Raw genomic sequence first — 26,855 nt, 5'->3', positions numbered from 1 at the left:
CTGGCCTGAAGGTAGTTTGGAATCAGGTCATAGAAGACTCCTGACTAGCAGATTCAACTGTACGAGACGTTACCTATGAGTATGTGTTTGCTAATACTACCAGCACGGGGCTACGATGCGGAGAAAGTGACAAGTACTCTGACACTCATGAAATATCCAGCCATTCCCCACTTCACACCACCACCAAGGCTCAGCGTTTCTAGCTCCAAAGCCCGTCTCAGATACAGCCAGTTCCCCTCCACTCTATGCGCGCCCCCTAGACAAAGCCCCTCTCGGCCCTCACCTGGACCACCAGGACCACCTCCTGAGCGGTGATCTGCTCCCAGCCCTGCCCTCCTCCAGCACAAGGTCCACCCACACCCCCGCATCAGGGAAAACCCTCTTCAAACAGCAATGTGATTGTACCACTCCTCTGATTCAAAACTTTGCATCTAAGATAAAATTCAAAAGCATTCACAGGGTCTTCCTCAGATTACTGTCACCCAGCGTGCCCCCTCGCTCCTCCGGGGCGCTGAGCAGAGCAAGGCCCTCTCCGTCCCTGGCTTTCAGCCACACTGTTCCCTCGATGCAGGGCTGCAGGGCTGCTCCCAGACTGGTCCGTGGCCCAAGTCCCATGCAGCCTTGCTGGATGCATCACCCTTGGTCGGAGCAGCTCTCTTCCCCCTCATCTAGATTCTGGTCTCCCCCATAGTACCCTTCACATCGCTTACATGATTTGAACCTCCGTGTTCATTTGAGTTACTCGTACTCCCTCCTCTCATGTAATCAGGGCAGAAACCTTGTTGGCTTTGAGTCCCCAGCGTGTCCTCAGGACCTCAGTGCCGCCTGGCACAGCCCCTGCCACATGGAGGGACACCGTAACTGCATTTGAATGCATGGACCAGCGGACAAGTAAATCAGCGCATACCAGCTGGAATTCTTGTTTGAAAAACACATCTCAAACCCTGAAACCATCTTGCTTCTCCCTTCAGAGGAAATCACCACCCATCCTCGTCCCCTGACGTGGATTTGGCTTTTGCAGAAAGCTTCAGAGTTATCAGGAGGCAGGACTGTCAGGAAAAGCGGTTGGCCAGAGCAGAGGAGACCCTGGGCACTGCCGCGTGAACGGAGGGCAAGTTTCCCCTGTGGGGGTCCCGGCAGGGCACTGAGGGGGTGTGGGCAGAGGAGGCGTGTGCAAATGTTCCAGCCACGGTTTCCCTGGAAAATCATTTCAAAGGCAACGCCTCCATCTGTATGTGTGGCAACCTGGCACATTTAATAAGCACCAGGCTCAAAATCTTTATCATTAAATTGCCTTTTGCTTAAACTGCGATTCTGTGACTTCCGATCCCATATTGTATCAACTGCAGTAGGCTACTGCGCCCCCATCTGTCCCTCCACCCAAATAAATGTGTTGCACAAGGTGTTCATTTGCAAGAACTGTCTAAAAGCCTGCATCTGGTTATAGAGGGAGGAACTACAAAGAGCGATTTGCTGCAACGTTCCTGGCGTTGTCTGTGCGGGGACCCGCTCACGGGAGCTGCATCAGGAATTTCCCGACATGCTGTTCCCGATGCTTTTGCCATCGGCAGCTGTCGCGATGCCAACTGGCGGCTCCCGGAAGCCTTGCTCCTACCCGGAGACAGAACAATCTCTGTCGCACTGGCCAGCTACGGGCCCACCATCCCCGTCTGCTGCTTGATCACAGCAGCTGAGAAACAAAAGCCTCCCTGTCAGAGGGCATGCCTGCCACACGGAAAGACGCTCCTCCCTTTGATTCTTTCTGCTCTCGAAAGGCACCTCCAGTTTGCAGAGCAGAGGGCCATACACAAAGCAAAGCAGTGCCCACTTCAGGATGGAAAGAGCTTCATTCCTCCAGTTTACAAGGGAGGTCAGGAAGGAACCTCATAGTATGTTGGGTCTGTTTTTAGGAGCCCTGGGCTCCCTAACAGGCTCTGCTGTCAATGGCCCGTGTTGTCTGGGGCAAGCATCCTGGCCCGGCTCTGCACAGACACCGTTTGGCGTTGGAGGGGTGTTGCTGTGATTCCTCTCATTTGCAATATCCAACCCAAGTCAGGAACAGGAGAGCCCAGTCATTTAGATTTTAAGTTATGTTCTATCAAAATAACAAGCTGCATCATTTGTTCATCTCTGGAGCCCTTCACTTCCAAAACCATGGGCTCAGAATAGCAAAAACAGAGGAGAAATACAAGTGGAAGCCACACAGAAAACAAGGGAACGCATGTCAGTAGATGAAGCTCAGCCAGCCCCTTGGCTTCTGGGATCTCCCCTCGCAGCCCGTGGGGACCTAACCCGCCCTGCCGCCCACCGCCGGCCTGCCCGGGGCGCGCGCTCTGTGGGCCCCGGCCCTGCCACTGCTCGGACCACGTGCTCTGCAGGGGCCGCCGGGGTGAGCCTTGTCAGTTTTGCTTCTTCGCTCATCTTGCTTCTGCTTCTCCTCGGAAAGTCCCTCCCCCGATGACCCAGCCACCTTGTACCTCAAACCTGGTCCAGTGTCTTCAAAGCCAGAGCTGTCCTGGTCCCTTTCCCAACCGTCTTCTCCATCCAGCCGGGATGGCTGTCGTTTACTGAGTCTTGCAGCACTCTGTCAAACCCTCCGCTGAAGAAGCGTGGTTCAGGATGTGGGAGTCAGAAGACCTTCCCTCAGGCTGAGACCTGGTGGGTCCTGACTGTGCGACGTTGGACAAGTCACTTTGCTTCTCGGAACTGCACGTCCTCTTTGCGAAGTGTGACTAGCACTGCGTACTTCCGTGGATGCCGTGTGGTTTAAATGGAACAACCTATATAAAGTCCCTAAAACATCAAAGCTCTTAATACACGGTGGTTTCCTTTCCCCTCCACCTCTTCTGGCATCCTCGCTTTTAAGTAACTTTATTTATGGATTTAGGTATGTATGTATGTGTTTATTTTTGCATCAGAGTCTTTGAGCTTATCTTCTTTTTCTCCACTTCTAAATTGTAAGCTCCGTGAGGACAGGAAAGATGTTCTGCTCAACTTAATGACCACCTCCCAGGACTTTAGAGCTAGAAAGAGATGAGTAAGTTTGGATACATTAAATGCAACAAACACAACACATATTGCCTTTGCCAGATAGGGACACTGAGACTAAAAGGGGACAAAAACCCAAAGTTCTCAGGCAAACCAGCCTCCCCCAGTGACAGTGGTGGATTGGTACGCGAAAGGAAAAGGCCCATGCTTCTCTCACCCACGTGCAACGCAAACACTCCCCCCTTTTTAATCAGGGCCTTCGCTCATGCATTATATGCATTGCTTTCATTCCTGGCCTCCTTCGAAGCAGGCACAATAGCCCACTATAATGCACCATTCACACGGCCCACTCGGCCCTTCTCGTCCTCGTGCCGCACAAGCACATGCACGCCCAAGTGCCCACCCCTGCAGGACGCCACACGGCGGCCTTCGCTCCTTAGTGGCAAGGCGTCTCCACACACTCTCACTGAGTCTTTGAGCTGCGTGCTGCGTCCTCGGGCACAGAACTAGGGGACTCTCCAACACACCCGGTGCCCCTCCTCTGTTCCTTTAGTGTCGTATTTGTCTGCGCAGGAAGGTGTGCCCACACTCCCCCGTAGGGAGGACTATGAACCTGGCGCAGCAAAGAGCCCATACTTTCGTAGGTCTGGGGGCCTTTACACACTTGGCCCAGGGTCCGCGGTCCGGCCAGAGTGGAGACGGCAGTGATGCTAACAGCAATCAGCCAGGCCTGGGCTAATTTATCTTCATTTCTTTGAATCGGATTTTTTAACACCTACTCCCTCAATCATGGATAGAGGAGAAAATAGTGAGGTTAGGTTAATGCCACCAGGGGAGGAGGGAGGAGGGAGGAAATAATTGGACTCAAGAATGCGCTTCCGCAGCCTCGATTCTGCTTGTGTTCATTTACGCCTTTTAGGGTGAACCATTCTTGTGATGACTTTAGGAAATTAAAAGAAAAACAAAAACAAGCATTCACTTTCTGATTAGGCAAAAGCTACCAGTGTTATAAAACCAGCACAGAACCTGATGGCAGGTGAAACAGAGATTGACTGTCTACTTTGCCACTGAAGACCTATTTGAGCTTGGAAAAGCGACTTGATGGCTCTGAGTACGGTTTGCTATATAATGGGTATTTTTCACTTTTATAAAAATGGGTATTTTTATATAATGGGTGTGTTGCTGTGTTGTTAGATGTATTTGAGATAACGAATACAAAACAGCTGGCCGGGCACTTGGCACGGGCCCTCAGGTAGTGGCAGCAGCTCCAATCTTGTTTAAATGGATTGTTTTTGATCTGAATCTACAAGACGTGAAGACTGACAGAGACACTTAGAGTCTTTCTCTAAGTCACTGGCTGATGATTTGTGGGCGGTCTGAAGGGTCCCTACGCTCCCCTCCGCACTGCAGAGGGCACTACCCCTAGACACCTGGCCCAGCTGGTTTTCCTGTAGCTCCTGCCAGTGGGGGGCACTGTGGGAAGACCGGAAGGCAGAGGGCAGGCAGCCGGTTCCCCACCCACCCACCCCAGGCGGCGTCTTTGCTGGTGGAGGCACCGGCAGTGGCTGCAGTCAGAGCAGCCAGTGAATGAACGCCTCAGCGACCGTGGGCTCTGGGTAAAGTATTCTGCCTCCTCCTATATTTCGCTTTTACAGCCCCAAGGATGGTAGCATCTTCCTAAAATTATTAACCCTGGGTAAGCTCTCCCCTCTTTTTTTTTTTTTTAATTAAAAGAGACATTTTTAAGGCAGTTCTAGGTTCACAGGAAAATTGAGCAGAAAGTACAGAGATATTCCTTGTACCTGCTGACCCCACACAGGCGCCCCAGCTTCAACAACCCGCACCACAGTGGTACCTTTGTTACAATCCATAATCTACGCTGACACATCACTACTGCTCAAAACCTATAGCTCACACTGCAGTTCACTCTTGGTGTTGTGCGTTCTGTGAGTTTCCCAGCTGTATAAGGCACGCATCCGATTTACAGTGCCCTACAGCACAAGAAGTTTTACTGCCCAAAAAATCCTGGGGTCCACCTGCCATTCCCCCTCCACCCCAAACCCTGGCGACCACTGATCTTCTTATGGTCATCCTTGTTTTGCTTTTCCTCAGTTGGAATCCTATACCACCCTGTAGCCTCTTCAGGTTGGTTTCTTTTGCGTAGTAATATACATTTAAGGTTCCTTTGTGTCTCTTGGTGGCTTGGATAGCTCATTTCTTTTTAGCACTGAGTAATATTCCAATGTCTGAATGTACCACGGTTTATTTATCCACCTACCTGCTGAAGCACATCTTTATCACTTCCAAGTTTTGGCAATTATGAATAACGCTGCTCTAAACAATCGTGTGCAGGTTTTTGTGTTGACTAACGTTTTCAGCTCCTTTGGGTAAATGCCAAGGAGTGGGGTTGCTTGATCTTAAGATGAAACTATATTTAGTTTTGTGAGAAACTGACAAACGGTCTTCCAAAGTGGCTGGGCCACTTGCATCCCCAGCAACAAGGAGTGAGCTTTCATGTTTCTCAACATCCTCGCCAGAATTGGTATCACCAGTGATCCAGATTTTGGCCATTCTAATAAGTGTATGGTGATATCTTGCTGTTGTTTTAATTTGCATTTTCCTGGTAACATAAGATCTTGAGCATCTTTCCATATGCTTATTTTCCATCGATCTATCTTCCCCAGCGAGGTAACCGCTCATACTTTTCACCACTTTTTGTTTTTTTTAATTTTTCCAGCTTTATTAATTCACACATAGCATTGGGTAAAGGGCACAATATGTTGATATAATACACTTATATATTGCAAAATGATGCCCACCCAAGTATTAGCTAATGCTCCGTCATGTCACATAATTACCATCTACTTTTGTGGCGAGAAAACGTCAGATCTATTCTCTTAGCAGCTTTCAAGTGTAAAATACAGTGTTATTGACGCTAGTCACCATGCTGCACATTGGATCCCCGATCTACCATCCTACCAGTAGACCACAACCTTGCCAATGCTGGTCATTTTTGGTGATCTTTTGATGGAGTGAGATGGTATCTCCTCATGGTTTTCATTTGCATTTTCCTGATGATCAGCGGTGCTGAGCACAGAGGGAGCTGGGAAGGACCCAGGCAGCTGGCGTCAGAGAATGCCGACACCTGTGGCGTGAAGGCTGGTGAAACCTGCAGGGGGTCTGCAGTGGCTTTGCTGGCCGCTGGTTTCCTCGGTGGCAAAATCTGCTGGGTCTGTGGCAGAGCAGGTCACTGCGAATCTTGATCGCTCCCACGGCGTGGCTGCTGCTGGAAGTGGGACCTTTGTGTGGAGCCCCACATCCTACACTTGCCTTCCTGGTGGGGGGAATTCTTTCTATCGGGAAGTTCCCTCTTGGTGCTGAGACGTTTCGGCGTCAGGGATGGGATGAGGCAGGCAAAATGAGACTGCCCTCCTTCTGTTTTCGTGTGCTTATTCTTAACGTTTTGTTTTACTGTGTTGCTGAAGGTAGTTAACTGGGTTCCAGGACTCTCCCAGGGCTGCTGTTCCCAGACAGCTGTCTAATGGTTCACCTTTGCGGGAGGACAGAGGCTGGGGTCGCCTACATTGCCATTTTGGTGACATAACTCCCGCCCACTTGGCAAAAGGCTTTTTTGTTGGTTTGTTTTCTTACTGTTTAGTTTTAAAAGTTCTTTCTCTAACCTTCCCAAATTGTGTCTCTTTAGTTCTATTACTTTTGTAACTAATTCTCTATATTAAATTCCCTCTTTTTGAAATAACTAGAATGCTGTTTATTTTTCTAGTTAGACAATGATTGAGGCCTTTCCCACGTCTTGATTTTTGTGATTTTTTTAAACAATTATTCTAAGGAACCTTGAAATGTCAAGAAAGAGAGTTGTAACGTGTTTCCCAGCTGGACACGTTCTATACACTATGAAATTTGATATAATTTAAAAAAATGAATGAAGAAAAAAATCAAGACTTTTGGGGGGGATTTTTATGAGTAATTAAGTTGCAACGATGGTTAATAGCTTGGAATTCACTCATTTACTCATTTATTCATTTAAATGGGACTGAAGGTGTTTCCGTCCTCTCTAGGCAGGAGTGATAGTTTTATTTATATAAACATCTCTTCTTTTTCTCTCATTCTAGAGATATTTAGGGATTGAACTGGTGTATTATGAATTGTAGTAGCCAAAGAGAACCTTCTGGGTAAGTGGGCCACCCTTCTCTGCTATGTCCTATTCGCTGATCCAGATCACTTGCCGTGAAAGGTGGAGTGCCAGGAAGGCCCGGCCCGCCCATCCACCTCCCCGGGAGTTCACAGAGCTGCTGTCACACATGGGGGTCTGACTTGACCTGACCTGATGTGCCATTGCTTTTCCTGTTTTTATTCACCTGCTTTGATGCAATTTTTAGATATCCCGTCTTGGTCTCCAACTTGGCTGTAAAAACACCCGTGAAGCGATCATGTTCAGATACTATGTGTTTCTGTCCAAACTGAAGTTCACTCTGACCTCAAGAGCAAGTTCCTGGTGCTGGTGGTGCAAGAAACTCCTTTCAGTGGAGACATCTGAGCTAATTTGCAATCCACACCTATTGTCTCGGGTCCCTAGTGCTTTCAGTTACTGCATTCGCTTCTGTTGGCTCAGAGAAACTCAGGTGAAACAGGCTGGGCTTTTGTTTGTCTGTTTGTTTGTACAAGAGACAGACAGAGTTGGCTTATTTCCATCACCAAGCGGTTTCGATTAGCTGAGCTGCTTTCAGCAAAGACAACCGCTGTTTCCCCCGGCATCTTTATTTTGTGTCACCGAACAACACGCTTAATTGTATTTTCCCCCTGAAAATGTCATAGTTTGCTGGTGATTTTCAACTACATGTCTAGAGTCTTCATACCACATCTCTTTTAAAGGCTACCCACTCCTTTTCAGCCTGGTAGCCACCACCCAGCTTTCAGCTTCTGTTCTGCCCTTAGAATGACAGTAGCTGCCAGAAGGCTCTCATGCCCGACTCTGGCTCCCCTTACATCCTCCCTGTAGGGCCAGTCAGATCAGACCATCTCAATGCCAACGTGTAGAATGGCCTCATTGATCCCATATCACCCTCCTCAGCGTGAAATCCCTTAGCACACCGGCCATTCATATCTTGTTTTCTGTTTCTCCACCCTCATCTTCTACCACTTCCCTGTGTCCACCCTAACGCCTCAGAGAGCAAGCCCATCTCTTCCCTGGATCCCACCTTCGCATCCTTTAAGATGATGCTTGAACTTTGCTTCTGCTGCAAACCCTTGACATCCCTCCTCCCCGCGGAAGGTACCAGTTCTTTCCTCTTTGTGCTGCTCGTACTCCGCATATTCACCCATTATAATGTTTCTCACATTGTGTTGCAAAGTTTTGTTTGTACATCTCTACCACCATTAACCTGTGCGTGCCTTGAGGGTGGAAAACATAGATCTGATTCGTTAATGCCTCCCTAGAAACTAGCAAAGCCTCAGGCATGTACTAGGGGAACTAGATGACTGAGTTTGCAAAGCCTTCAATCTTTATACAAATTGTCTTGCATTTATTAAAAGGCCAGATTCTAGGCTCTTGCAGAAATATGAATATGTGGGAGATTCACTTTCTGCTACCAAGCAACATAGGATGTAGAAGAAGGGGTAAACCACATACACAAATACTTTCATCAGAAGACAGCATGGGAGAAGCCAAGGCAGAGGGGAGGCAGCTCTAAAGTAGACAGAAGTACTAGTCAATGGCATTGTTTCAACGCAGTAACGGACGACTATTTATCCAGAAAGACAACATGTCTTGGGTTCCTTAAATCCCACTGCCAGTGAAGCAGGGGTGGACTCTTCATTGAAAAATGATGGTCTAGCCATCATATAATTGATTGCACCAGCTGCAGATCCCCAAACTGAAAATTGCTTTGAGCCGAAAAGTGCTAGAAAATGAAATTTCTTGGGGAATTCACTGGAGATTCTCCATGAAAATTAACATGTCCAATTTTCTTCAGGTAGCATGCATTAGGCATCTTATTAGCCCTCCTCAGTAATTGCAGCCTTTGGGTTTTTTGAGCTAAAATTACATAATGGTAAAATGGAATCTTAGAATTATATTACTGGGAGAAAATTAGAAAAGATTCTGTGGATGTCTCATTGGCTGCATTTTAATGCAGAAAAGTGGAGACATTTATATATGTATATCCACGACTCAACTCAAATCTCAAACTGTATGCATTAATTTTCTATTGCTGCCATAACAAATTACTCAAATTTAGCAGCTTAAAACAATACCCATCTATTAACTCGCAGCTCTGTGAGAACTGTCAGAAGTCGAGATACAAGGTGGTTTCTCTTCTCCGCGTAGAGTCTCACAAGGCCAAAATCAAGGTGTTCAGGCTCCGTTTTCTGGGGAAAAACACTGCTTCCGAGGTCACTCTGGTTATTGACTGAACTGGGCTATTGCAATTGTAGGGCTGGGATTCCCAGCTTCTTCCTCCTAGAGGTCACATGCCTTTCTGCTCATACGTTCCATGTGGTCCACCTCCAACAATGGTGAATCAAGTCCATCTCATGCTTTGAATCCCTCTGACTTCTGCAGCTGCATCTCTTTGACTCCAACATGAGAAAGTTATCTGTTTTAAGGTATACTATAATTTGATCGGGTCTACCCAGATAATCCAGGATCATCTGCCTCTCTTGAATTCAAAAACCTTAATCATATCTGCAAAGTCTCTTTTACCATGGAATGCAACATCTTCACAGACTCCAAGGGTTAGACTGTGGACACTTTGGGAGCCATTAGTCTGCCCAAGACACTATGTATGTAAAGTTTGCCAAGGCATAAATGCGTGAAGATTAGCCAGTCAGTTAATTTGATTTTTACATACGCATAGAGATCAATCAGATAGGTGTTAAAATCAAATAAAATGGTGACGACTTGAGGATTCCCTTGAGCAGATAAAACTAGTCAAGCCACATAAGCAAAATTTAATCTAGGTCATTTCATGGATGTAAACAATATTTTACTTAGGTTATGTCTTCTAAATGCCTCTAATAATTGTAAATGAAACCTACGCTGTCTCCTAAAATGGCATAAAATAATCTTTTAGCCAGTCCTCTACCATCTGGAAATCCCCATGTCATGGTAAAATCATAGAAAAGGCTAACTTCCTCATTCCCCCTTTATAAGCCATCCTATAATGATACACTTCTGAGCTTCATGCCACTTTGGGGTTTGAAGTCTCCTCGTTTTGGAAGAGTTTCTCACTTGACAAAATATTCATATCAAGTAAATCTCTTTGAAATTCCATCTGATACAAGCCTATGAATGAATGCAGTAGATTCAAGCACATAATAGATGTTCAATAAATGCAGTTCTTAAAGATACTGATGCGTTTGTTCATATACCTCCATAGCTGGCCAGTGAACCTAGTTGAGCACATGTTCAGACACCAAGACAGACCTAATGATTGACTTTGTCTTCACGATTCCTGATGTTTCCCAAGGAATATTTTTATGAAGTTTGCAGGTCAAAGGATGAGATTTCTGCTTTCCCAGGCCAGGAAAGAAGGCAAAGGAAACAGCATCCAAGACAGGGATACTATTGTCCCTGTGTCCTAGACCCTCAGTACTTCCTGCATCTCTGGATGACTCAGCTCACTTCCAATATCTATAAATATAAATCATGCGTGGGAACACTGCAGCTCACTGATTTTCACCTTGTCTCTTTGTGGTGGCTTCCAATTGTCCCCAGCGACCCCAAATACTAGCATAGAAAGGAATATCACCACAGAATCAGTTTAATAGTGGTAGGTAAAGAGTACTTCACAGCACAACACATGGTGCAGAATGAAATGAAAGTTGAGTAAATCAGGTTCAAAGAGAACATATCAAACATCCAAACTGAGTTAGGGTTCCTGCTTTTCTCCCATTGATGCCTCACAAAAATATCCAATAGTTGCAATTTTTAAAGTGTTTTTAAAATATTTTGCCAATCTTTATTATCAGATGATTCTTCTCTACCCTTGATAATATGCATTATTAAGCACTCTAATTTCTAAATTCATGGCAGAGGTCAGATGAGCACATGCTATCGAGCAAGTCAAAACTGATGTGCTAAAACATTGCCACTGACCTCGCTGGAGATCCCTGTTGGAAACTGAGATTTTTCACAAAACGACTACCGAGTTTGCAGTGGGTGACGAGCACCATGTGACAATAACCAAGGGTGATGGACTCTATTCTATCTTAACAATAATTGGCTTTGTTACATTTTTGGGGGTTATTAAAAATGCAAGACTTCAAGTCCTGCAACTTGCTAAGCAGCCCCTCTATTCGCCTGGGCTTCTTTCTTTCCTTGAACCAAGAACGAGTTGCCGCCCACGTGCATGGCAGAGACGCGCTCACACTGATTTAGAGGCTGGGTGGGCGGAGGCATAGAAGGAAAGTGGGCCATCCCTTCTCTGTGTTCATAGACCAAACCACGCCAGTTTCAAAAGCCACTTATTTAAAATAAATAGAAAAAAAAAATGAAGCATGTCCCCCCTCAGGTTTCAGAAAAATTATATAAAATTATACCTGCACAGATTTGTTTTGTTTTACCGAACACAACCCAAAGTCATCCCAAACCTCACATTTCTATTCTTCCAATTTGACTAGCTCAGGAATTTGGTGAATCACACTGCAGGGAAAACAAGCCCACTCCATTCACACAAACAAATTGTGTTTGTTTCCACTCATCACTTGCATGAACAAGTGCGTCAGATGCGTTAGCTGACGTTAGCTGACTGCTCAGTTATCTTCAAGGCACTCTGAAGTTTTTAAACTGGCTCCTTGAGAGATCATTCTTAATGAGATTTTTGAAAAAGTGGGTTGGAAGGATGGATTAAACCCCCTCCCCTTAGCTATTTATGTAGTGCTAAGCCATGGGAGAGACTGGTTTATTACAAGAGTTTGCAACCTAAGCAGTCTCTATCCTGTACAGCAATACTAACTGAGATACTCATTCTGCACCGTTTATACAAAGTGCCAGAGCTCACGGTTGTAGGCTTATTGAGAACCATTCATGGACAACCCTTTATGATTTATAAAACACTTTCACATGTATGAATCATCACAATACACGATGTGACATGTTTTATTACACCAATTTTCCAGATGAGAACATGGAGGCCCAGAGGTAACTTGGCTTTTGTCAGGCAGGATCCAAACTAAGCTTTGCTCCATACAAAGCTAGACTTCTTGATCACAAGGCTGTACCAATTTCCAAGAGGCGTTTTCTCTTCTTCCCGTTGTGCCTTCTTGCTTGCTCTTGTCCCTCCCGTTTGCTGGGAGGGGAAAGTACCCCTTTTCCTTGCAGAACAACCAGGGACTCCCTACCTTCTCCAAGTCCATGCTCCTCTCCCTTTCTCACCCCCATTCCTGCCTCTGCAACCTGCTCATTCTTCCTTGCTGGCAACTTAAAGAGTCAGGAGAAGATCTTCAGGAATGAGTTGGACATCCTTCTGCCAAAAAGATTTTCCTTAAAGTGACCTTCCCTCAGTTATTCTAAATATAATTAATGTTCTAGTCACTTTGGCCATGTAACAGATTATCCCAAACTGCAATGGTCTCAAAAAAAAAAAATCATTTTGTGATGTTCCTGGAGTCTGTGAGTCAGCTCATACAGGGCGGAGTTGGGAGGATTTATCTCTGTTCTACAAAATCTGGGGGTTTAGCTGGAAAAAGTTGAATGGTAGTGGGAGGGGAACAGAGAGTGTGACTCCATGCCTGGGGAACTGGAGTCACCTTGAGGTTTCTCTACCCATATGTCCACTGGTTGAGGCTGGGGTTGGCTGGAACCAGCGTGGGTATCAACTGGGGCTGTTCCATGTGGCCGCTCCACATTGTGTCTCCATATGGACAAGATTAGGCTTCCTTTTATATGACAGCTGGGTTCCAAGAGCAAAAATCCCAGAAGAGCCACGTGGAAGCTGAATGGTATTTTGTGATCCCACTGCAGAGGTCACTGGGCATCATTCCACCATGGTTGGAAACCTGCTTTGATTCAAGAGTAGGAAACAGACTCTACCTCTCAGACGGGAAGAGGGTCATAGTCACACTGTAAGAAGGGCATGCAGAATGGGAGACGTGGTTACAACCATCTTTGAAGAATATAATCTGCCCCATTTTTGCTTGAAAAGGCAATTTAAGTTCATCTCTTGCATCCCTAAAAATCGTTCCTTTACCCCATGTCATCTGACTTCCAGCTTTACCATTCCACTTTAATGAAGTGTAATTGAAAGAAGAATTAGACCTCTTCTATCCAAGTTTGAGTGGACACCCCGATTTTCTGGTCTGTGTTCTCCATCTTTCTGCTGTGCGGCCCATGGGCTGTGTGTTCACTCCGGGCCCCTCTAGGGCCACTCCTCACCCCTCTCCATCAGGCTCTGTAGCCCAGGAAGCTGGATTCTAGGGACTGCAGTGACCAGAACCCCTTACTTCTGGACCCCCTATTTGATTTGGCCAAGGTAGAGAAGTAACAAGAGGCTACGGAGTAGAAAGAGAGACAGAGAGTGGGGTGCCCTTGCCTTCAGCTCCCTCCCTGTTTAATCTTTCTGCCACAGGCCATAGCTCACTTCAGGCAGCCCTCTCCCACAGCTAAACAGCAGACAAAGCCTTGACTGGATACTCCTCTTTGGCTTAGTAGGTAAAGCCTTAATTTCAAGGACCTGGCCCAAAGCTCTTGTCTACCTTTTTCCCTGTCTACAGACATCATTACACCCTTTGGCCCAGCCCTACTGAGATACGTGCACTTCCTCCCTACACACTGTGCTGTTCGACACCTCCTTGCCTTGGGTGACATGCTGTTGACTCTGGCTGCAGAGTCAAAGCAAAATCAACTCAGTCATCAGCACTCCTTAGGGATGAACGGACTGGTACATAGTCCCTAGACATGTGACAGCTTCAATCTAAGTTAATTAAAATTAAACACAATTCAGATTTAGTTCCTCATTTATACTAGCCAGATTTCAAGTGTTTCATAGCCACGTGTGGCTGGTGGTGATTATTTAGACAGGATAGAAGATTTCCATCATCACAGAAGGTTTTGTTGAACAGTGTTGTCTAAAATCCATTTAGGGTGGTGATTTTTAAATCTCCTGCTCAATGAAACTGTAGGTGGGAGCCTCTTCTATGGAACAGATATAAATGGAGCCCTTCTGGTTGAGCCGAGAGTGGGGGGACTTGGAGACTCTGCCATATGTCACCTCTTAGATACCCCTTTGAAATTTAGAGCTCCACAGAGAAAAAGGGAGAAAACCAAGAGAGACCCACCCAGCCCTTGTAACTCAGAACTCAGCCATGCCCAGAAGCATGCAGATCAGATGCAATCAGCAAAGAAAAATGACTCATATCAAATTAAGATCCTGCTCATGTTTAACTCAACTTATCTCTGACATATCTGATTGTATTCACTCCAAAAACAGCAATATAGAAACATTACAAGTCATATTTGCCTAGGACAAAAATCCCTTTTTAACTCAATCTTGTCCACATTTAATTTGCAACAACTTCCTTTGCAAATTGTTAGTCCCAGAACAGCATAAATGTTCCTTTTCCTTAAGTCCAGTGGACCTCTTGTTTTCCCTTTGTTCTTTTCTATAACTCCGTAAATCAACTTGATTTGTTTTCAGAGACTTCTGTCCCTTTTAGGTGACTGCAGGGCACAATGGACTACATTTTCCAGAATATTCTCAGGCTTAGTCCCATTCCCACCATGAACCACATCTTCCCATCCCTAAAATTCATGTTCCCAGCAGAAAAGCAATGCCTAGTTCCTACTAGGACAGTTTACTAAAACAGTCCCTTCCATCATGTTCTTCTCTGACAGAAAAGGCTGGGCAGGTCACTGGGGAAGAAAGGCATTACCAAATATTAGGAAAGGAAGTGGTCTGACCTGTGAGCGATGACCACCTTGAAGAAGAGGTATAAAATAACACTTTATTCAAATTATAAGCACACTGGAGAGTGACTTTTGACTAAAACTTTTTCACCCTCTTATCCCTTTTCTTCATCTCCCTTGCTTTGCTCCTTTGGCATCCAAGATGTCTTCCATCCTCTCCGGTGTTGGCATCTTTGGTCTTTAATCATGGCACAGCTGCCTTGCCTTACTACATGGGTTCGCAGCTCACAGCCAGTCTCTTCCATAGGGCTCCAGGCATCCCAGACTCACGTTTCAGAATCTGAGCTCCAGCTCAGGCTCTCCCAAGTGACAGTCTGGGCTAGCCTCCTTCCAGCCCCAGAAGTCCTGCGGAGGCTGAAGGTGGAAGTTTACAGAGGGAAGGGTTGAAATCATGTAGGGAGATGGGATCCTGAGGATTATTACCATATAAAAATCCCTAAAGACTCACTCTATTTCTCAGTGTGCCCTAATATTCATCGAGCCACATTTTGTCTAGAGCTTCACGTAAGTTAACTTTAAATCATGCAAGAGAGATATCTGTAATTCTACTATACATATATGTAAACTGAGTCTCAGAAAAGCCCATGGACCTACCCCAAGGTTACACAGCTAGCAAGGGGGCAAGCCAGGAGAGCAACACCCATTTGACTGCAAACCCCTCGTTTTCCCCAGTCTACCACGATCACCTTCATAATGCAAGACACACTTCTCAAGCTGGATCTGCCCGTTAACCTTCATCATATCTTGCACGTGACCAATCATCTTGGCAAACGTCTTACCGAATGAAGGAGGTGATTTCCAGGACGAGGTCATTCCTTTTCTTTGAAGAGTGCTTGTGTTGTTTCACCAGCCCCTTTAAAAATTGTCTTTGATGTGAGATGATCCCCAGGTTTTGACTTTCAGGAAACCGGCTTATGATGAGGATTACAGCACCTCGAGGCGGGTGGCTGTGATGGGTGACAACCAGCGCCGGAGCAGGGACAGCCCCGGCTCTCAGAGGGTGTTCCTCCTCCTCCTCCTTTGCTCTTACTCTTTGAAACTAAAGACACCTGGAGCCTTGACATGTTTGCTTTGGCAGCTGGATACTCTTGAAGGATGAGCTAACTAACATCCTCACCTTAGGGCTAGAAGAGATCTTGAAAGTCATCTAGTTCAACCTCCTACCTTTACAGAAGAGGAGAGGGAAATTCAGTGGCTTCCCAAGGTCACCACCACATTTGCAGCAGAGCTGGGTCTGAGAGTGAAGTCTGTGGCTCCTAGAGGAGGGCGTCCACCCCATGTCAGCCCACCTCCACACAAAGCATGATAGGGCTCTTCCAAAGAGTGAAGTCTTTGCTGACAGTAACGCTCTGTCATACAAAGAGCGTGTGCTCTCGAGTCAGACAGAAGCAATTAGACTCAAACACAGTCGGAATCCTGAAGATGCAGCCGCTAGATGTGTGACTGGAAAGCTTGATCTCTTCATCTGTAACTTCATGACGTTAATGGAAGGACTGAGCGAGACAGCATATTACGGAGTGGTGGTGGTGTCCAGGAAATAAGAGCCCAACCATCCCCCTGCTGTCAGTACTTACAGGCTGTGAACAGCCAAGTTCAAGCCAATCTAAATACACTAATTTCAGATTCAACAACGCATGTCTGTATTACCTTCTGAGAATCAACGTTAAACCATAAAATACATGACGAGTGATGCTCAGATTTTGAAGGGGCCATTATGGAAACTATAATACTAAGGACCAGTTTTTGAGTATCTACTTTGTGTTTATCATGCTAGGCAGTTTTTTATGCATTTTTCTTTCCCCAAAACAATCTTGTAAGGGAGGTATGTTTATCTCTCTGCTATCAAAGGAGAAATTGAAACTCAGAAGAGCAAGTAAAAGATTCAAGGACACATGATGTCATCTGTTCCATTTGTGGAATATACACCCGCCAACACTGACTCCTGTCACTGCGGCCCCGGCCCCGGCACACTTAGAGACTTCAAGTGGAATTTTAATGCACAATAAGAATAAGAGGAAGGGAGGGAGAAAAGAAACTTAACTACTCCTCAGAAAGTTGAGAAAAGTATAGAAACAGGAAATGAATCACTGTTAGGATTCCCCCCCCCCCGTTATTTTTATAGGAAACCCAATTTGTCAGATAAGAAATGGTAGAGAAGCATTTAGCTGTCTCCCTCCACCCAACCAAGTCTGAGGAATTGCTTCTAGGAGTGCACATTTGGCTTAAAAGCCTGTGGGCTGACAAAAAAAAAAAAAAAGAAAAGCTATTTAGACTCCAGGAGAAAGCTTTGTCACCTATTGTGCTGGCGTGAAAGTAAAATTAAGGGGAGATACTTGGGGTTCACGTCTGTTGACTCTGCATACCCTGAACAATTAAAAGGCAGTTGAAAGACTCAAGAAGAGCCCTGGCTTGTCCCCTGCTCCTAAAAGTTAAGCTCCAGGGTCCACCCGGGAACCTAGGAGGTGGCTGTGCTCAGTATTTGCACAAAGAACATTTTTATAGAGTTTCGAACATGGCAGTGCTAGTTTATAACAGTTAAACCCGAGTTCAGCCTTCTCTCTACCAATTAACTAGTGGAATGATCTGCTATACAAGCCACTTCAGAGCCTCAGTTTTCTCGCCTGTTACATGAGGGCTATAAGGCTCACCCAGCGATACTGTTGTTGGAATTGGAAAGTGGCGTCCATTGGGGTCCTCACAGGAACATAGGATGCAAGTGTTATTCCATTATTATCATAATTTTCTTCCTTTTCCTTTGTCCTGAAATACCTTTACCACCAAATACCCTTTTAGGAAGTTTTTCAAGACAACAACTGTTATAGACCGAATGTTCCCAAATTCAAATGTTAAAGGTCCCACCCTCAATGTGACTATATTTGGAAATAAGGTTTTTATGGAGGTAATTAAGGTTCAGTGAGGTTGTAAGGATGGGGCCCTGATCTGATAAGGTTAGTGTCCTTATAAGAGGAGACACCTGAGAGCTTGTTCAAACTCTTTCTACCAGGTGAGACCACAGCAAGCAGGTGGCCACCTACAAGCCCATGAACGGGGTCCTCACCAGGAACTGAATCAGCCAGCACCTTGATCTTGGACTTCCGGCCTCCAGAACTGTAAGAGGTAACTTTCTGTTGTGTAAGTCACGCAGTCTGCAGTGCTCTGTCACGGCGGCCCGAGCAGACAGATGCGCCGTCCCCCACAGCCTCAGCGTAGACATGTCTGTAAAATGGTGTTCCTCCGCTGCTGAACTCCACAGCACGTTTTGCTTCTGCTCCACGATATTAACAGTTTCTAACTGATACTAAAAGGATTTGGGTGCATATCTTCTCTCCTAACAGAAGGTGAAGTCACCTCAGGGTCACCAGCCTACAGCACAGAAATGGACGTTCCCAGCAAACGCCTAGTCAGTGAATACTGGACACATCAATGCGCTCACTAATGCATGTTGCTCCCGGAGGTTAATATTTGTTTGCTTTAGACAGATAGCCCTTTATTTGTGTTAATCTCTCTGATTGTACTTAAAGTAACATGTCAGGTCGATATTAGTTATGCAAAGTCTGTCTCCATCCATAGGGATTAAGGGTAGTGCCATATCTGTTGTCCCATGGGAAGGGTCTGGAACTTTGTTCAGGTTAATACATGACTGTGAAAAGACCATCCTGGTGATTTGGTATAAATGGCTGGGGGCTGGACAGATTTCATTTGCTGGAATTACTAGATTGTTCAGGGAGATACAAGAACCTGGCAAAGAAGTGAACACTTCCCGGTGAACTAGACACAGCCAGAAAATTGAAGGCTGAAACACTGGAGTTGGGAGTCTTTCCAGCAGAAAACGTGGTGTCTTTAAGAATTTCCAAAGTTATGCGGGCAAGAGGAGGCTACCTAAATCTTCAGAAACATTTACTGGCTCCATGGTAGCCTCAGCTCTAGTGATTTTCACTTTTTAACGGGGATTAGTTAAGGGGTAGAATTTTGGACTCAGTTTGGGGCATGTAGCACCAAGACAGTAGATGAAACACCAGAGAAGAAACAGGGGTAAGCAGTAGGAAGAAAGGCCAGAATTCTCAGATTTATCTGCAGGAGTCCGGACTGTTCCAAGTCATGAGACTGGGTGTTTGAGCCAAATTTACCTGAATTCTGGAGAAATGAGGTGATCCCAGAGGGTAACTGGGCTGTGCATTCCCAGGGCTTAGCAGAGAGGTCTGGGCCCCTTCTCTGACCCAGGCCCTTGGCTAGGTGCTGACAATTCAGGGATAAGACGCCATCACCAGCCTTCCTGTGAAGACTCTTCCCAGACAGATCGGGCAAGTGATGTCATTGCTTGTAGACTCCCGTTCCTCTGAACGTGAGCTCCCCAGGTGTGTGTGTAACCACAGCACGGGCCAGAAAGTGGATCAGAGGCCGAGGAGAAGAGCTCAGAGCAGGAGGACGGTACTGTCTCCACTGTCTTCACAAAAGCCTGGGCGGCACTAAGAACAGTGTCACTGGCTCTACTGCAAAGGTGAGCAAACAAAGGCCCAGGGCATGGAACTGAGTTGCCCCCAGCCACACGCCTTCATGGCGGCAACATGCGGACCAGAAGCCACATCTTTGACTTCCAGGCAGTAGGCTCTGGGGGAGACAGCGCAGGGACAGGGATTCTGTTACCAGTGTCACCACTAAGTCACTCCTTTCAAATCCTGAGATCACATGGAACCAAGAGGTGAAGGAAGTACGTTGACAGAACGTCTACCTGATGTCCGAGGGGGTCCATTACTCATCCTTGTTCTGAGTGACGCAGCACAACCACAGATACGCTCACGGACGCATAAACACCATCCCGTTGCTAATGCAGCTTGTTTTTTCCTCTTTCCTTTAACCCTGCCCCTTCGTACCTCTCACCTCATGTTATTCCTCCCATACTTTCCTCCATTTTCATACGTATTCATTTACTCAACTCATGTAGTTGCCCGATTTACATACATTTACAGGCACCGATTGTGTACCAAGTATTATGCTAATGCTGAGGATGCAGGAATGGATAAAAGAAGACACAAACCAACAACAACAAAAACAAAGCCCCACGAAGATTCCACACCTCATGCAACTTCTATATTCTGATGGGAGGACGTTGGCAATAAACACAGAAGTCGGTGAACAGTGTGTCCAAAGACACGTGGTGGGAGGACTAATAAAGCGGAGCAGTGGGGTGGGAACACTCGGGCGGAGTGGGAAGGGTGGAGAGGCCTGGTGTGCAGTTCTAAGTAGGGTGGACTGTGAACAGGTACACACGTGCATTTGGAACACATGGCACCGTTTTGCAAAGACTGCATAATACTATGCACACTCAGTCTACTCCTCTCCTTCTCCAGTCAATAATACTTTGTGGAAATCCCTGCCAAGTCAATCCATTCCGTTCTCACTTCTTTGAATGGCTGGATACTATTTTAAAGTATGACAGTATCAAACATCATCCATTCAGTATCGACGCCTTGCATGATCTCATTTCATCCTTACAAAAGTCCAGGGTGATGGAGGAGAAAGCAGTGGGACTTTCGTGGTCAATGTTCACATTTTCTTAGAACACTAATCAGTGTTTTTAATACAACCACACTGTTGATGAGACTCACAGTGATGGAAAAAGGGGTCTCTCTGCCTTTTGTTTCCCTTAATGTGTTCCCACCTTAATGTGTTTCACCCCCTAAGCTTGAGGCTTGCTTTGGTCTTTGCTCTTGAGTGGAGTTCTTGGATGGACTAGAAGCAGAAAGAATCCATAATCAAATCAAACAAGTAACAACATCAGAAAAGATCTTGGAAGGTAGCTGGCCCAGCTCCCTCCATTTCTAAGTGGGCAACCAGAGACCTAGAAATAAGAAAGGATGCCCTAAGGTCACACAGGCAATTTGTAACAAACTCAAAAGAATACACTCGAGTCCCGAATTCCAATCTAGCGCTCTGTCCCCTGCACCCTCCGTACTCAAAGTGTGGTCCACAGACCACTGACACCAGCATCAGCTGGGAGTTTGTAAGAAACTTAGAATCCCTGTCCTTACCCTGGATCTAGTGATCAGACAAGATCCCCAGGTGATACACACAGACACTACAGCAGGAGAACTCCTCCCAGAGGAAAGAGGAGAGCAGGTGGCACGCGCTTACCTGGGAGGTGAGCCAGGAGTGTGCGTGTGGGTGTGCGCGTGCGCGTGCGCAGGTGTGGAGCACAGAGGCACGATGGAGGAATCTCAGGCTGGTGTTGCCTGAGAAGATGGAAGGATGCAAGAACAATAACTAGCTTTGCCTCTTCCCTCTTTTTCAAAAAGCAAAATTTCTAAAGCCAAGAGGCCTAAGCATCCCAGGCAGATCTCTGGGATGAGGTTTAAATATGAGCAGGAGATCAGGCACATTCGTACATGCTCTTAACAGAATCACAGACCCATGGGAGGACGGAAGAAAGGAAAGAAAGGAAAGGAATGAAAAAAGGAACAACTTACATTTCTGCTTAATAAAACTGTCCTTCAGGCGTTTGCTCTTGGCGTATTCACGTGGACAAGGGGTTGTAAGAAAACGCAGAGAGGGAGGCAGGTCTATATTTTCAGAATAAATGTAGCATATTTCCTGAAGAAAATGAGTTCCTAGTTTCCTCAGAAGGAAGACACTCCATTGTTGGGAAGCAAAAGTGAACATATTTTTCTACTTTTTCAAATGGCCTGTCATTTCCCTTACAGTGGTAAACGTCCCCAGGGAGATTTTTCACCCCAGAGATAAAAACCTATATTCTCTCTACGTGATAAAAACTCACTCATTCTTCATGATCTGTGTCCTGCAGCAAAGTACACTCCTAAAAAGCTCTCCATTAACCCTAACTGGATGAGTTGTGTGTAGCTAAAAGTATCTCGTCAGATCTCCTCTTAACAAAAGTTATTTTTAGCAAACTTGCACTAAATTATAACTCTCGTGTCTTTTAAGCATTCCTTTTGGGCTCCCATAGGAATGTAGGCTGAAAAACTGTTAGCAGGGGAAAAAAAAATCAAAACAAAACAAAAAACAGAAAGCAAGCAACAAAAATTAAAATATATACAAACACATATATTTTAATTTGGATTTACTTGTTTACCTACTTTATGCCAGCTATTTTAGGTTGAATCAAAAAAAAATTCTCACAGAAGTTCTTATACTGATCTTGGAGATGAAGAATTAGTGCTGGAAGAGGTCAATTAACTTGACCTACAAGAATAAACTAGAAACGAGGCTCAGGGTCTCCCCACCTCACCCCGCCGCTGGGACCAAGCAAAGCATTTTGGAAGCAGCCCACATTCACGCTGGTCCTGGGCACCTGACTTCCGCCAGCAACTGTGGAAAACAATCAAGGAAATGAAATCCCCTCGGGAGGCAGCAGACACTCAGGGGAGGGAACATGGGCGGTTTCCTGGATGGGCCCCTTGGGGTTCTGGGAAACCATGACCACACATCAGAGGGCCTGCCCAGCATTGTGTAACTTCAGTTCAGAAAAAGAAAGCTCTCCTCTCCCCAGCAGGCCTCCAGCCGGCCTCTCATGACAAACCACTTTCCTGGACGCTTACTTCTTGAGCTCAAGTTGCAAGGAAGAAACGAAGTTGGAGATTCCAGCTGGCTGGAGGCAGGGATGGCCAGCAAGTTTTGGATAAAGCAGTCCTATTTCTTCTCTTTCGCATCAGTTTGAACTAGACAAAAAGGCTCATCTTGCCAGAGATGACTCGCTAGTCTGAGCTGGCCCTTTGGAAAAGCCCTCTCAGACAGCAGCTGTAAATCACGCAGCAACCTCTCTCTGTAAGTCCCGCGGCAGCCAAGACGCGAAGAGTGATTTATCAGGCTGCTTCCAACAAGCTTAGTTTTTGAAGGCAGGCAAAAGATGCCAAAAGGCTTTAAAAGCTGAACGAGGATTTCCCCAAAGAGGGAAGCGGAAGACACTTCTTGGAGGAAGGGACCCAACCAACGACTGGACCATCTGGGTCCTCCAGGGAGCGGGGGTTGTAGGCATGCTTTCTGCACCCCCTCCTGTTTCTGTATTCAGAAATGGAAATCATGGAGAGAGAGATCCAATCAGTAGACAAGAATGCATCCTCCCTCTCCTCTCCCTGACCAAGCCCTCCAACCTCCCCCCGCTCCCCCCGGCAAAACATGCTTCCTTAGACAGGAAACTTTAAATTGCTGGGATGGGCCACCCTAATTGCTACTCTTTTAATAACTCGGTTCACTCCTTGAAGTCTCTGTAAACATCTTGGAAGTGGTGTAACATGGCAAGGAAGGGAAGGAACGTGACTCACCTCTCCTGCAGGGGACTGGCTTCTGAGGAACCAGAGAAGAGCCAGTTCATCAAGCCCCCTCCCCCCTTAGTCCACCTCTCCACAGTCTCGCGAGAGTTCCCAGAAACCGTGCTCACAGGTGTCTACCTGGTTTCGCCCACTGCCTCCACCTGGAAGACTGTTTGTTGCCCACGCTTTCTGTCTGCACTAGCAGAGAGCTGTGAACGCAGCCCGGCATTCGACCTTTTCCTTCACATCATAATCCTGGAAAGGACCTGTAGGCATTTTGTAAATAAGAATGCTGACAGAACCCAGGACAACTCAGGAAGGCAGTATCAGAGCGAAGATGCCAGCACCAGCCTCCTGCTTGCACAGCCGGCTCTCTGCTCTTCCAGAGAACCCTGGGCCTTCCCTTGACAGTCATCAGCTTTGAGATCTGGGACTTTCGGAGCCAGCCTTTTTCTGCAACATCACAGACGGTTTTTATATCTTTCGTAGCATCTCCATATGGAGTAAACAAGTGGAAAGTATTATTTGAAAACCAACAGAGTGAAAAAAGGGATTGGGAAATACACATAACTTCATCTGGGCACATCAATTTCTTTCAACTTTTTTCCTTTTTGTACAATCGCTTTAATTTATGGTGGTTTGGGAAGTCAGATGCCTGTGGTTTGCCGGAACCTCAGGTATTTGATTCAAGGGTGAGAGGGTCCAAGAGGTGTTTGCTAGTTGGTGGCAGAAATAAGAAATTTTCTATTTTTTCTGTCATCCAAAAATGAACTGTCTGAATACCCCTCTCCAGAAAGAGACTGGGCTGGGGCAAAGCAGGCCATCTGAGCAACAAAATGAGCAGTTGCAGGGCACAGAGTTCTTTCCCGGCGCTACGCGAGGCACAGAGCGAGAGGGAGAGACGGCACGGCCCATCCCCAAGTGCAGGATTGGAGTCCAGGGGGATCAGTAGCGGTTGTAAATCAGATCACGGAATCAGGTGGGACAGAGTTCGGAAGGAAAGCACCCCAGGAACCAGAGAAGGGACGGTCTGTCTGTCCTGGGCTCCATGGCTTACCTGCAGGTGCTGTCCAGGGCGCATGGGTAAGTCCGCCTTTAGTGGATGAGCTCTCTAATGTGCCAGTGGCAGGCGGATCAACTCAAGAAGGTACCACAAACCTTCTTGTTATGAGGCAAGAGGTGTATTTCAGAAGGCACGGCTAGCATTGTCTTAATATAGAGAATGACTCCTGAGGCTTTTTTAACTCGAGATGTTGGGGCACAGGTTATTCTGGGACTTCAGCTACAAGTGGCTGCTAAGGAGGGGGAAGGAAGGATTAGAAATCCCACATGGAGTAGGATGAGGAGTGAGGAGCCTGAGAGGGCCACGACAGGCAGCCCCAGGGGTCTGCGGGGGAAGTCCAGCATCCAGGTAACCAAAGATGTAGTTAGAGAGATGTGAGTGCTAGGTGGGTGGAGGGGCTGATGGTGAGAGGGGCCAAATCTCGAACGCAGGCCATGGCAAGAGGCTGGTGGGGCCTGTAGGGTTAAAAAAAAAAAATCTAGTGTTTAGGTAATGATTAAGGCTTGGGACTTGGCAGGTAGGCAGGCCCAGGTTGGAATTTTGTCCATATCATTTATGAGCCTGGTGATCTCGGGCAAGTAATTGAAACCCTCTAAGTCACAGTTTTCTCATCGGGAAAGATCATTCTTTCTGTCTCATAGGGTTGGTTTGAAGATTGGTCCTGGTGATGTTGGGGATGGAGATATTGGTGACAAAGTGATAGAAGCAGGAAGAGGAAGAAGAGGAGGAAGGTGGACGATGATGGTGGTGGTGACGTGTGTCGCTGAAGCTGCCTGATGCCAAGGTGCATCCTGGGTACAGAAACAGCACAGACAGAATCAGCCTGTTTCATTTGCACAAACTCCCACCCTCACCCCCAGAGTTGGACTTCTAAAATCTTTTCTGTTGTAGCTCAGAATTGGCTGAGGATCTCAGTACAATAAAGAATGGTTCCAGCTGGAAGAATCTGGGGCAACGTAGGGGTTGACAGTGTTTATCATGTAGATATTTTACTGATAAAATTAAAAAGCGCAATCAGGTGTGAGCAAACATCATAGAGTTTCCAGGACATCTACGCGCTGGTGTGATGTTATAAGAACACATTGACAAAACAGAAGTCTTACTGCAAGTGTTCAGCGCTAACCATATTCAAGCAGCATGCTGTCACATTTTATTATACCTTTTAAAATACTGTGTCTCTGTTTTAAGCCTTTATTTGATAGTTTTCATGGGAGGTATGTTTTCTGGAAGGAAAACTCTGGAATTTGAACAGAGTAGTTTTAACGTCTTAATAGGAATCCTAGCATCTAGGTTAATTACGTTGTGATGATGTAAAAACCACCCTGCATTTCTCTAATGCACAGCTTTATAGAAGGCACGGGAGAAAGAGTTTTATTACCAAAATGAGGAAAAGGTCTTGCTTTCATCTGTACCTGGGAGAGTTCCTGGCACACAGTGCAGAGAGTATAGGAAACAGGAAAAAGGAGTAGGAGGCAGACAGACCAGAATTTCAACCCTGACCTATCGACTCACTAACACAGCACGTAGAGCCAGGTGATCAACCTCTCTGAACGTGGCTGTCATTTTAAAAATAACACCATAAAGCTTCATAAAAATTTGTGAGATGTGAGTTAATTTCCTCCAAATGCCTACCGTTGAGCCTGGCGTGTCGCACATACTCAGCTAGTGGGTCATCGCTCCGTGTGAATTTTTTGAGTGAACTAGATATGTCCTCTAGATAATTAATGCTGACCTCGTTAAGCTCCCGAAAAAGGTTTTCATGAGAATTTTAATTCAATTTAAACCAGCCTCTCAGTGCCGTTGCATATTCTGCTGTCTTCTTAAATAACGTAACTTTTCTTATGGTGCAAAGTTATCTTGGAAAATAATAAATACTTATTGAAGGGCTTTCTATAAATATAAATGCTGTCAGGTTCTGCACACATTTATGTTTGGTGACCCCGTAATTTTTCAGCTGCCACATTACATTTTTTATATCCACAGAAAAAGTTCTTATTTAACAGGAAGAGAGGAAGTACAATGGATTAGTGGAAAATTAGACCAGGAGTTGGGGGTGTTGACGTCGGTTGCCAGCCATTTTCATGGGCAGCTGTGTCAGTGGGGACTGGTGACCTTACCACCCTGATTTCACCATTCTCTTTTAAAATGTGTGTTTTTTTTTTAATTTATTTAAAAAATGTTAAAAAAAATCTATAAGAGCGCTTTCTGTTCTTCCTCTGTTTTGTTTAAATGAATCACTTTTCTCTCTGAAAGCATTTTACTGGCCATTCCGAGAAGTTCAGAGCCAGTAGCATCTCAAAGGAGACCGAACATAAGCCCTGCTTTCCTTTGTGAGCAGTTGTGGGAAGTGCAGTTGTCGGGATGTGATGTGGGTCTTTGCGGAGGAAAAGTAGGTACATAGTTGTTTGGTTGTTTGTTTCTCAAAAAGATCTACCAGCTTGTTGTGTGTTAAAGAGGAGAGTCCTTTCCACTTAGTCTGTCGTCTCCAAGATCCCCTCCACGCAAGACCCTCACAGAGAGTTTTTATCAGCATCTTCTTTTATGGGAAATGGATCGAGACCCTTTTCCTCAAACACCAAATCGGTCAGAAGATTGGAACGGAAAACAAGGATGAAAGTGT

The 26,855-nt window shown here is 45.9% G+C and overlaps 1 long non-coding RNA gene across 2 annotated transcripts; it reads right to left on the bottom strand.

Moving 5' to 3' along the window:
* Positions 1-357: 357 nt before the first annotated feature.
* LOC123614628 (uncharacterized) lies at positions 358-24,336 on the bottom strand. 2 transcript variants are annotated; one of them, XR_012499222.1, is made up of 4 exons: positions 24,230-24,336; positions 23,185-23,438; positions 21,373-22,921; positions 358-3,023 (listed from the first exon to the last, which is right to left on the bottom strand). It is a non-coding gene; the product is annotated as an uncharacterized LOC123614628 (long non-coding RNA). The 2 variants fall into 2 exon arrangements; XR_012499221.1 differs by lacking the exon at positions 358-3,023 and adding an exon at positions 12,020-20,638.
* Between the last annotated feature and the right edge of the window lie 2,519 nt (positions 24,337-26,855).

This window comes from Camelus bactrianus, chromosome 15 (assembly GCF_048773025.1).
Source record: "Camelus bactrianus isolate YW-2024 breed Bactrian camel chromosome 15, ASM4877302v1, whole genome shotgun sequence".
Classification (NCBI taxonomy): Eukaryota; Metazoa; Chordata; class Mammalia; order Artiodactyla; family Camelidae; genus Camelus; species Camelus bactrianus.
The sequence above is the reverse complement of the archived record's forward strand: the minus strand, read 5'-3'. Positions and strand labels throughout refer to the sequence as shown.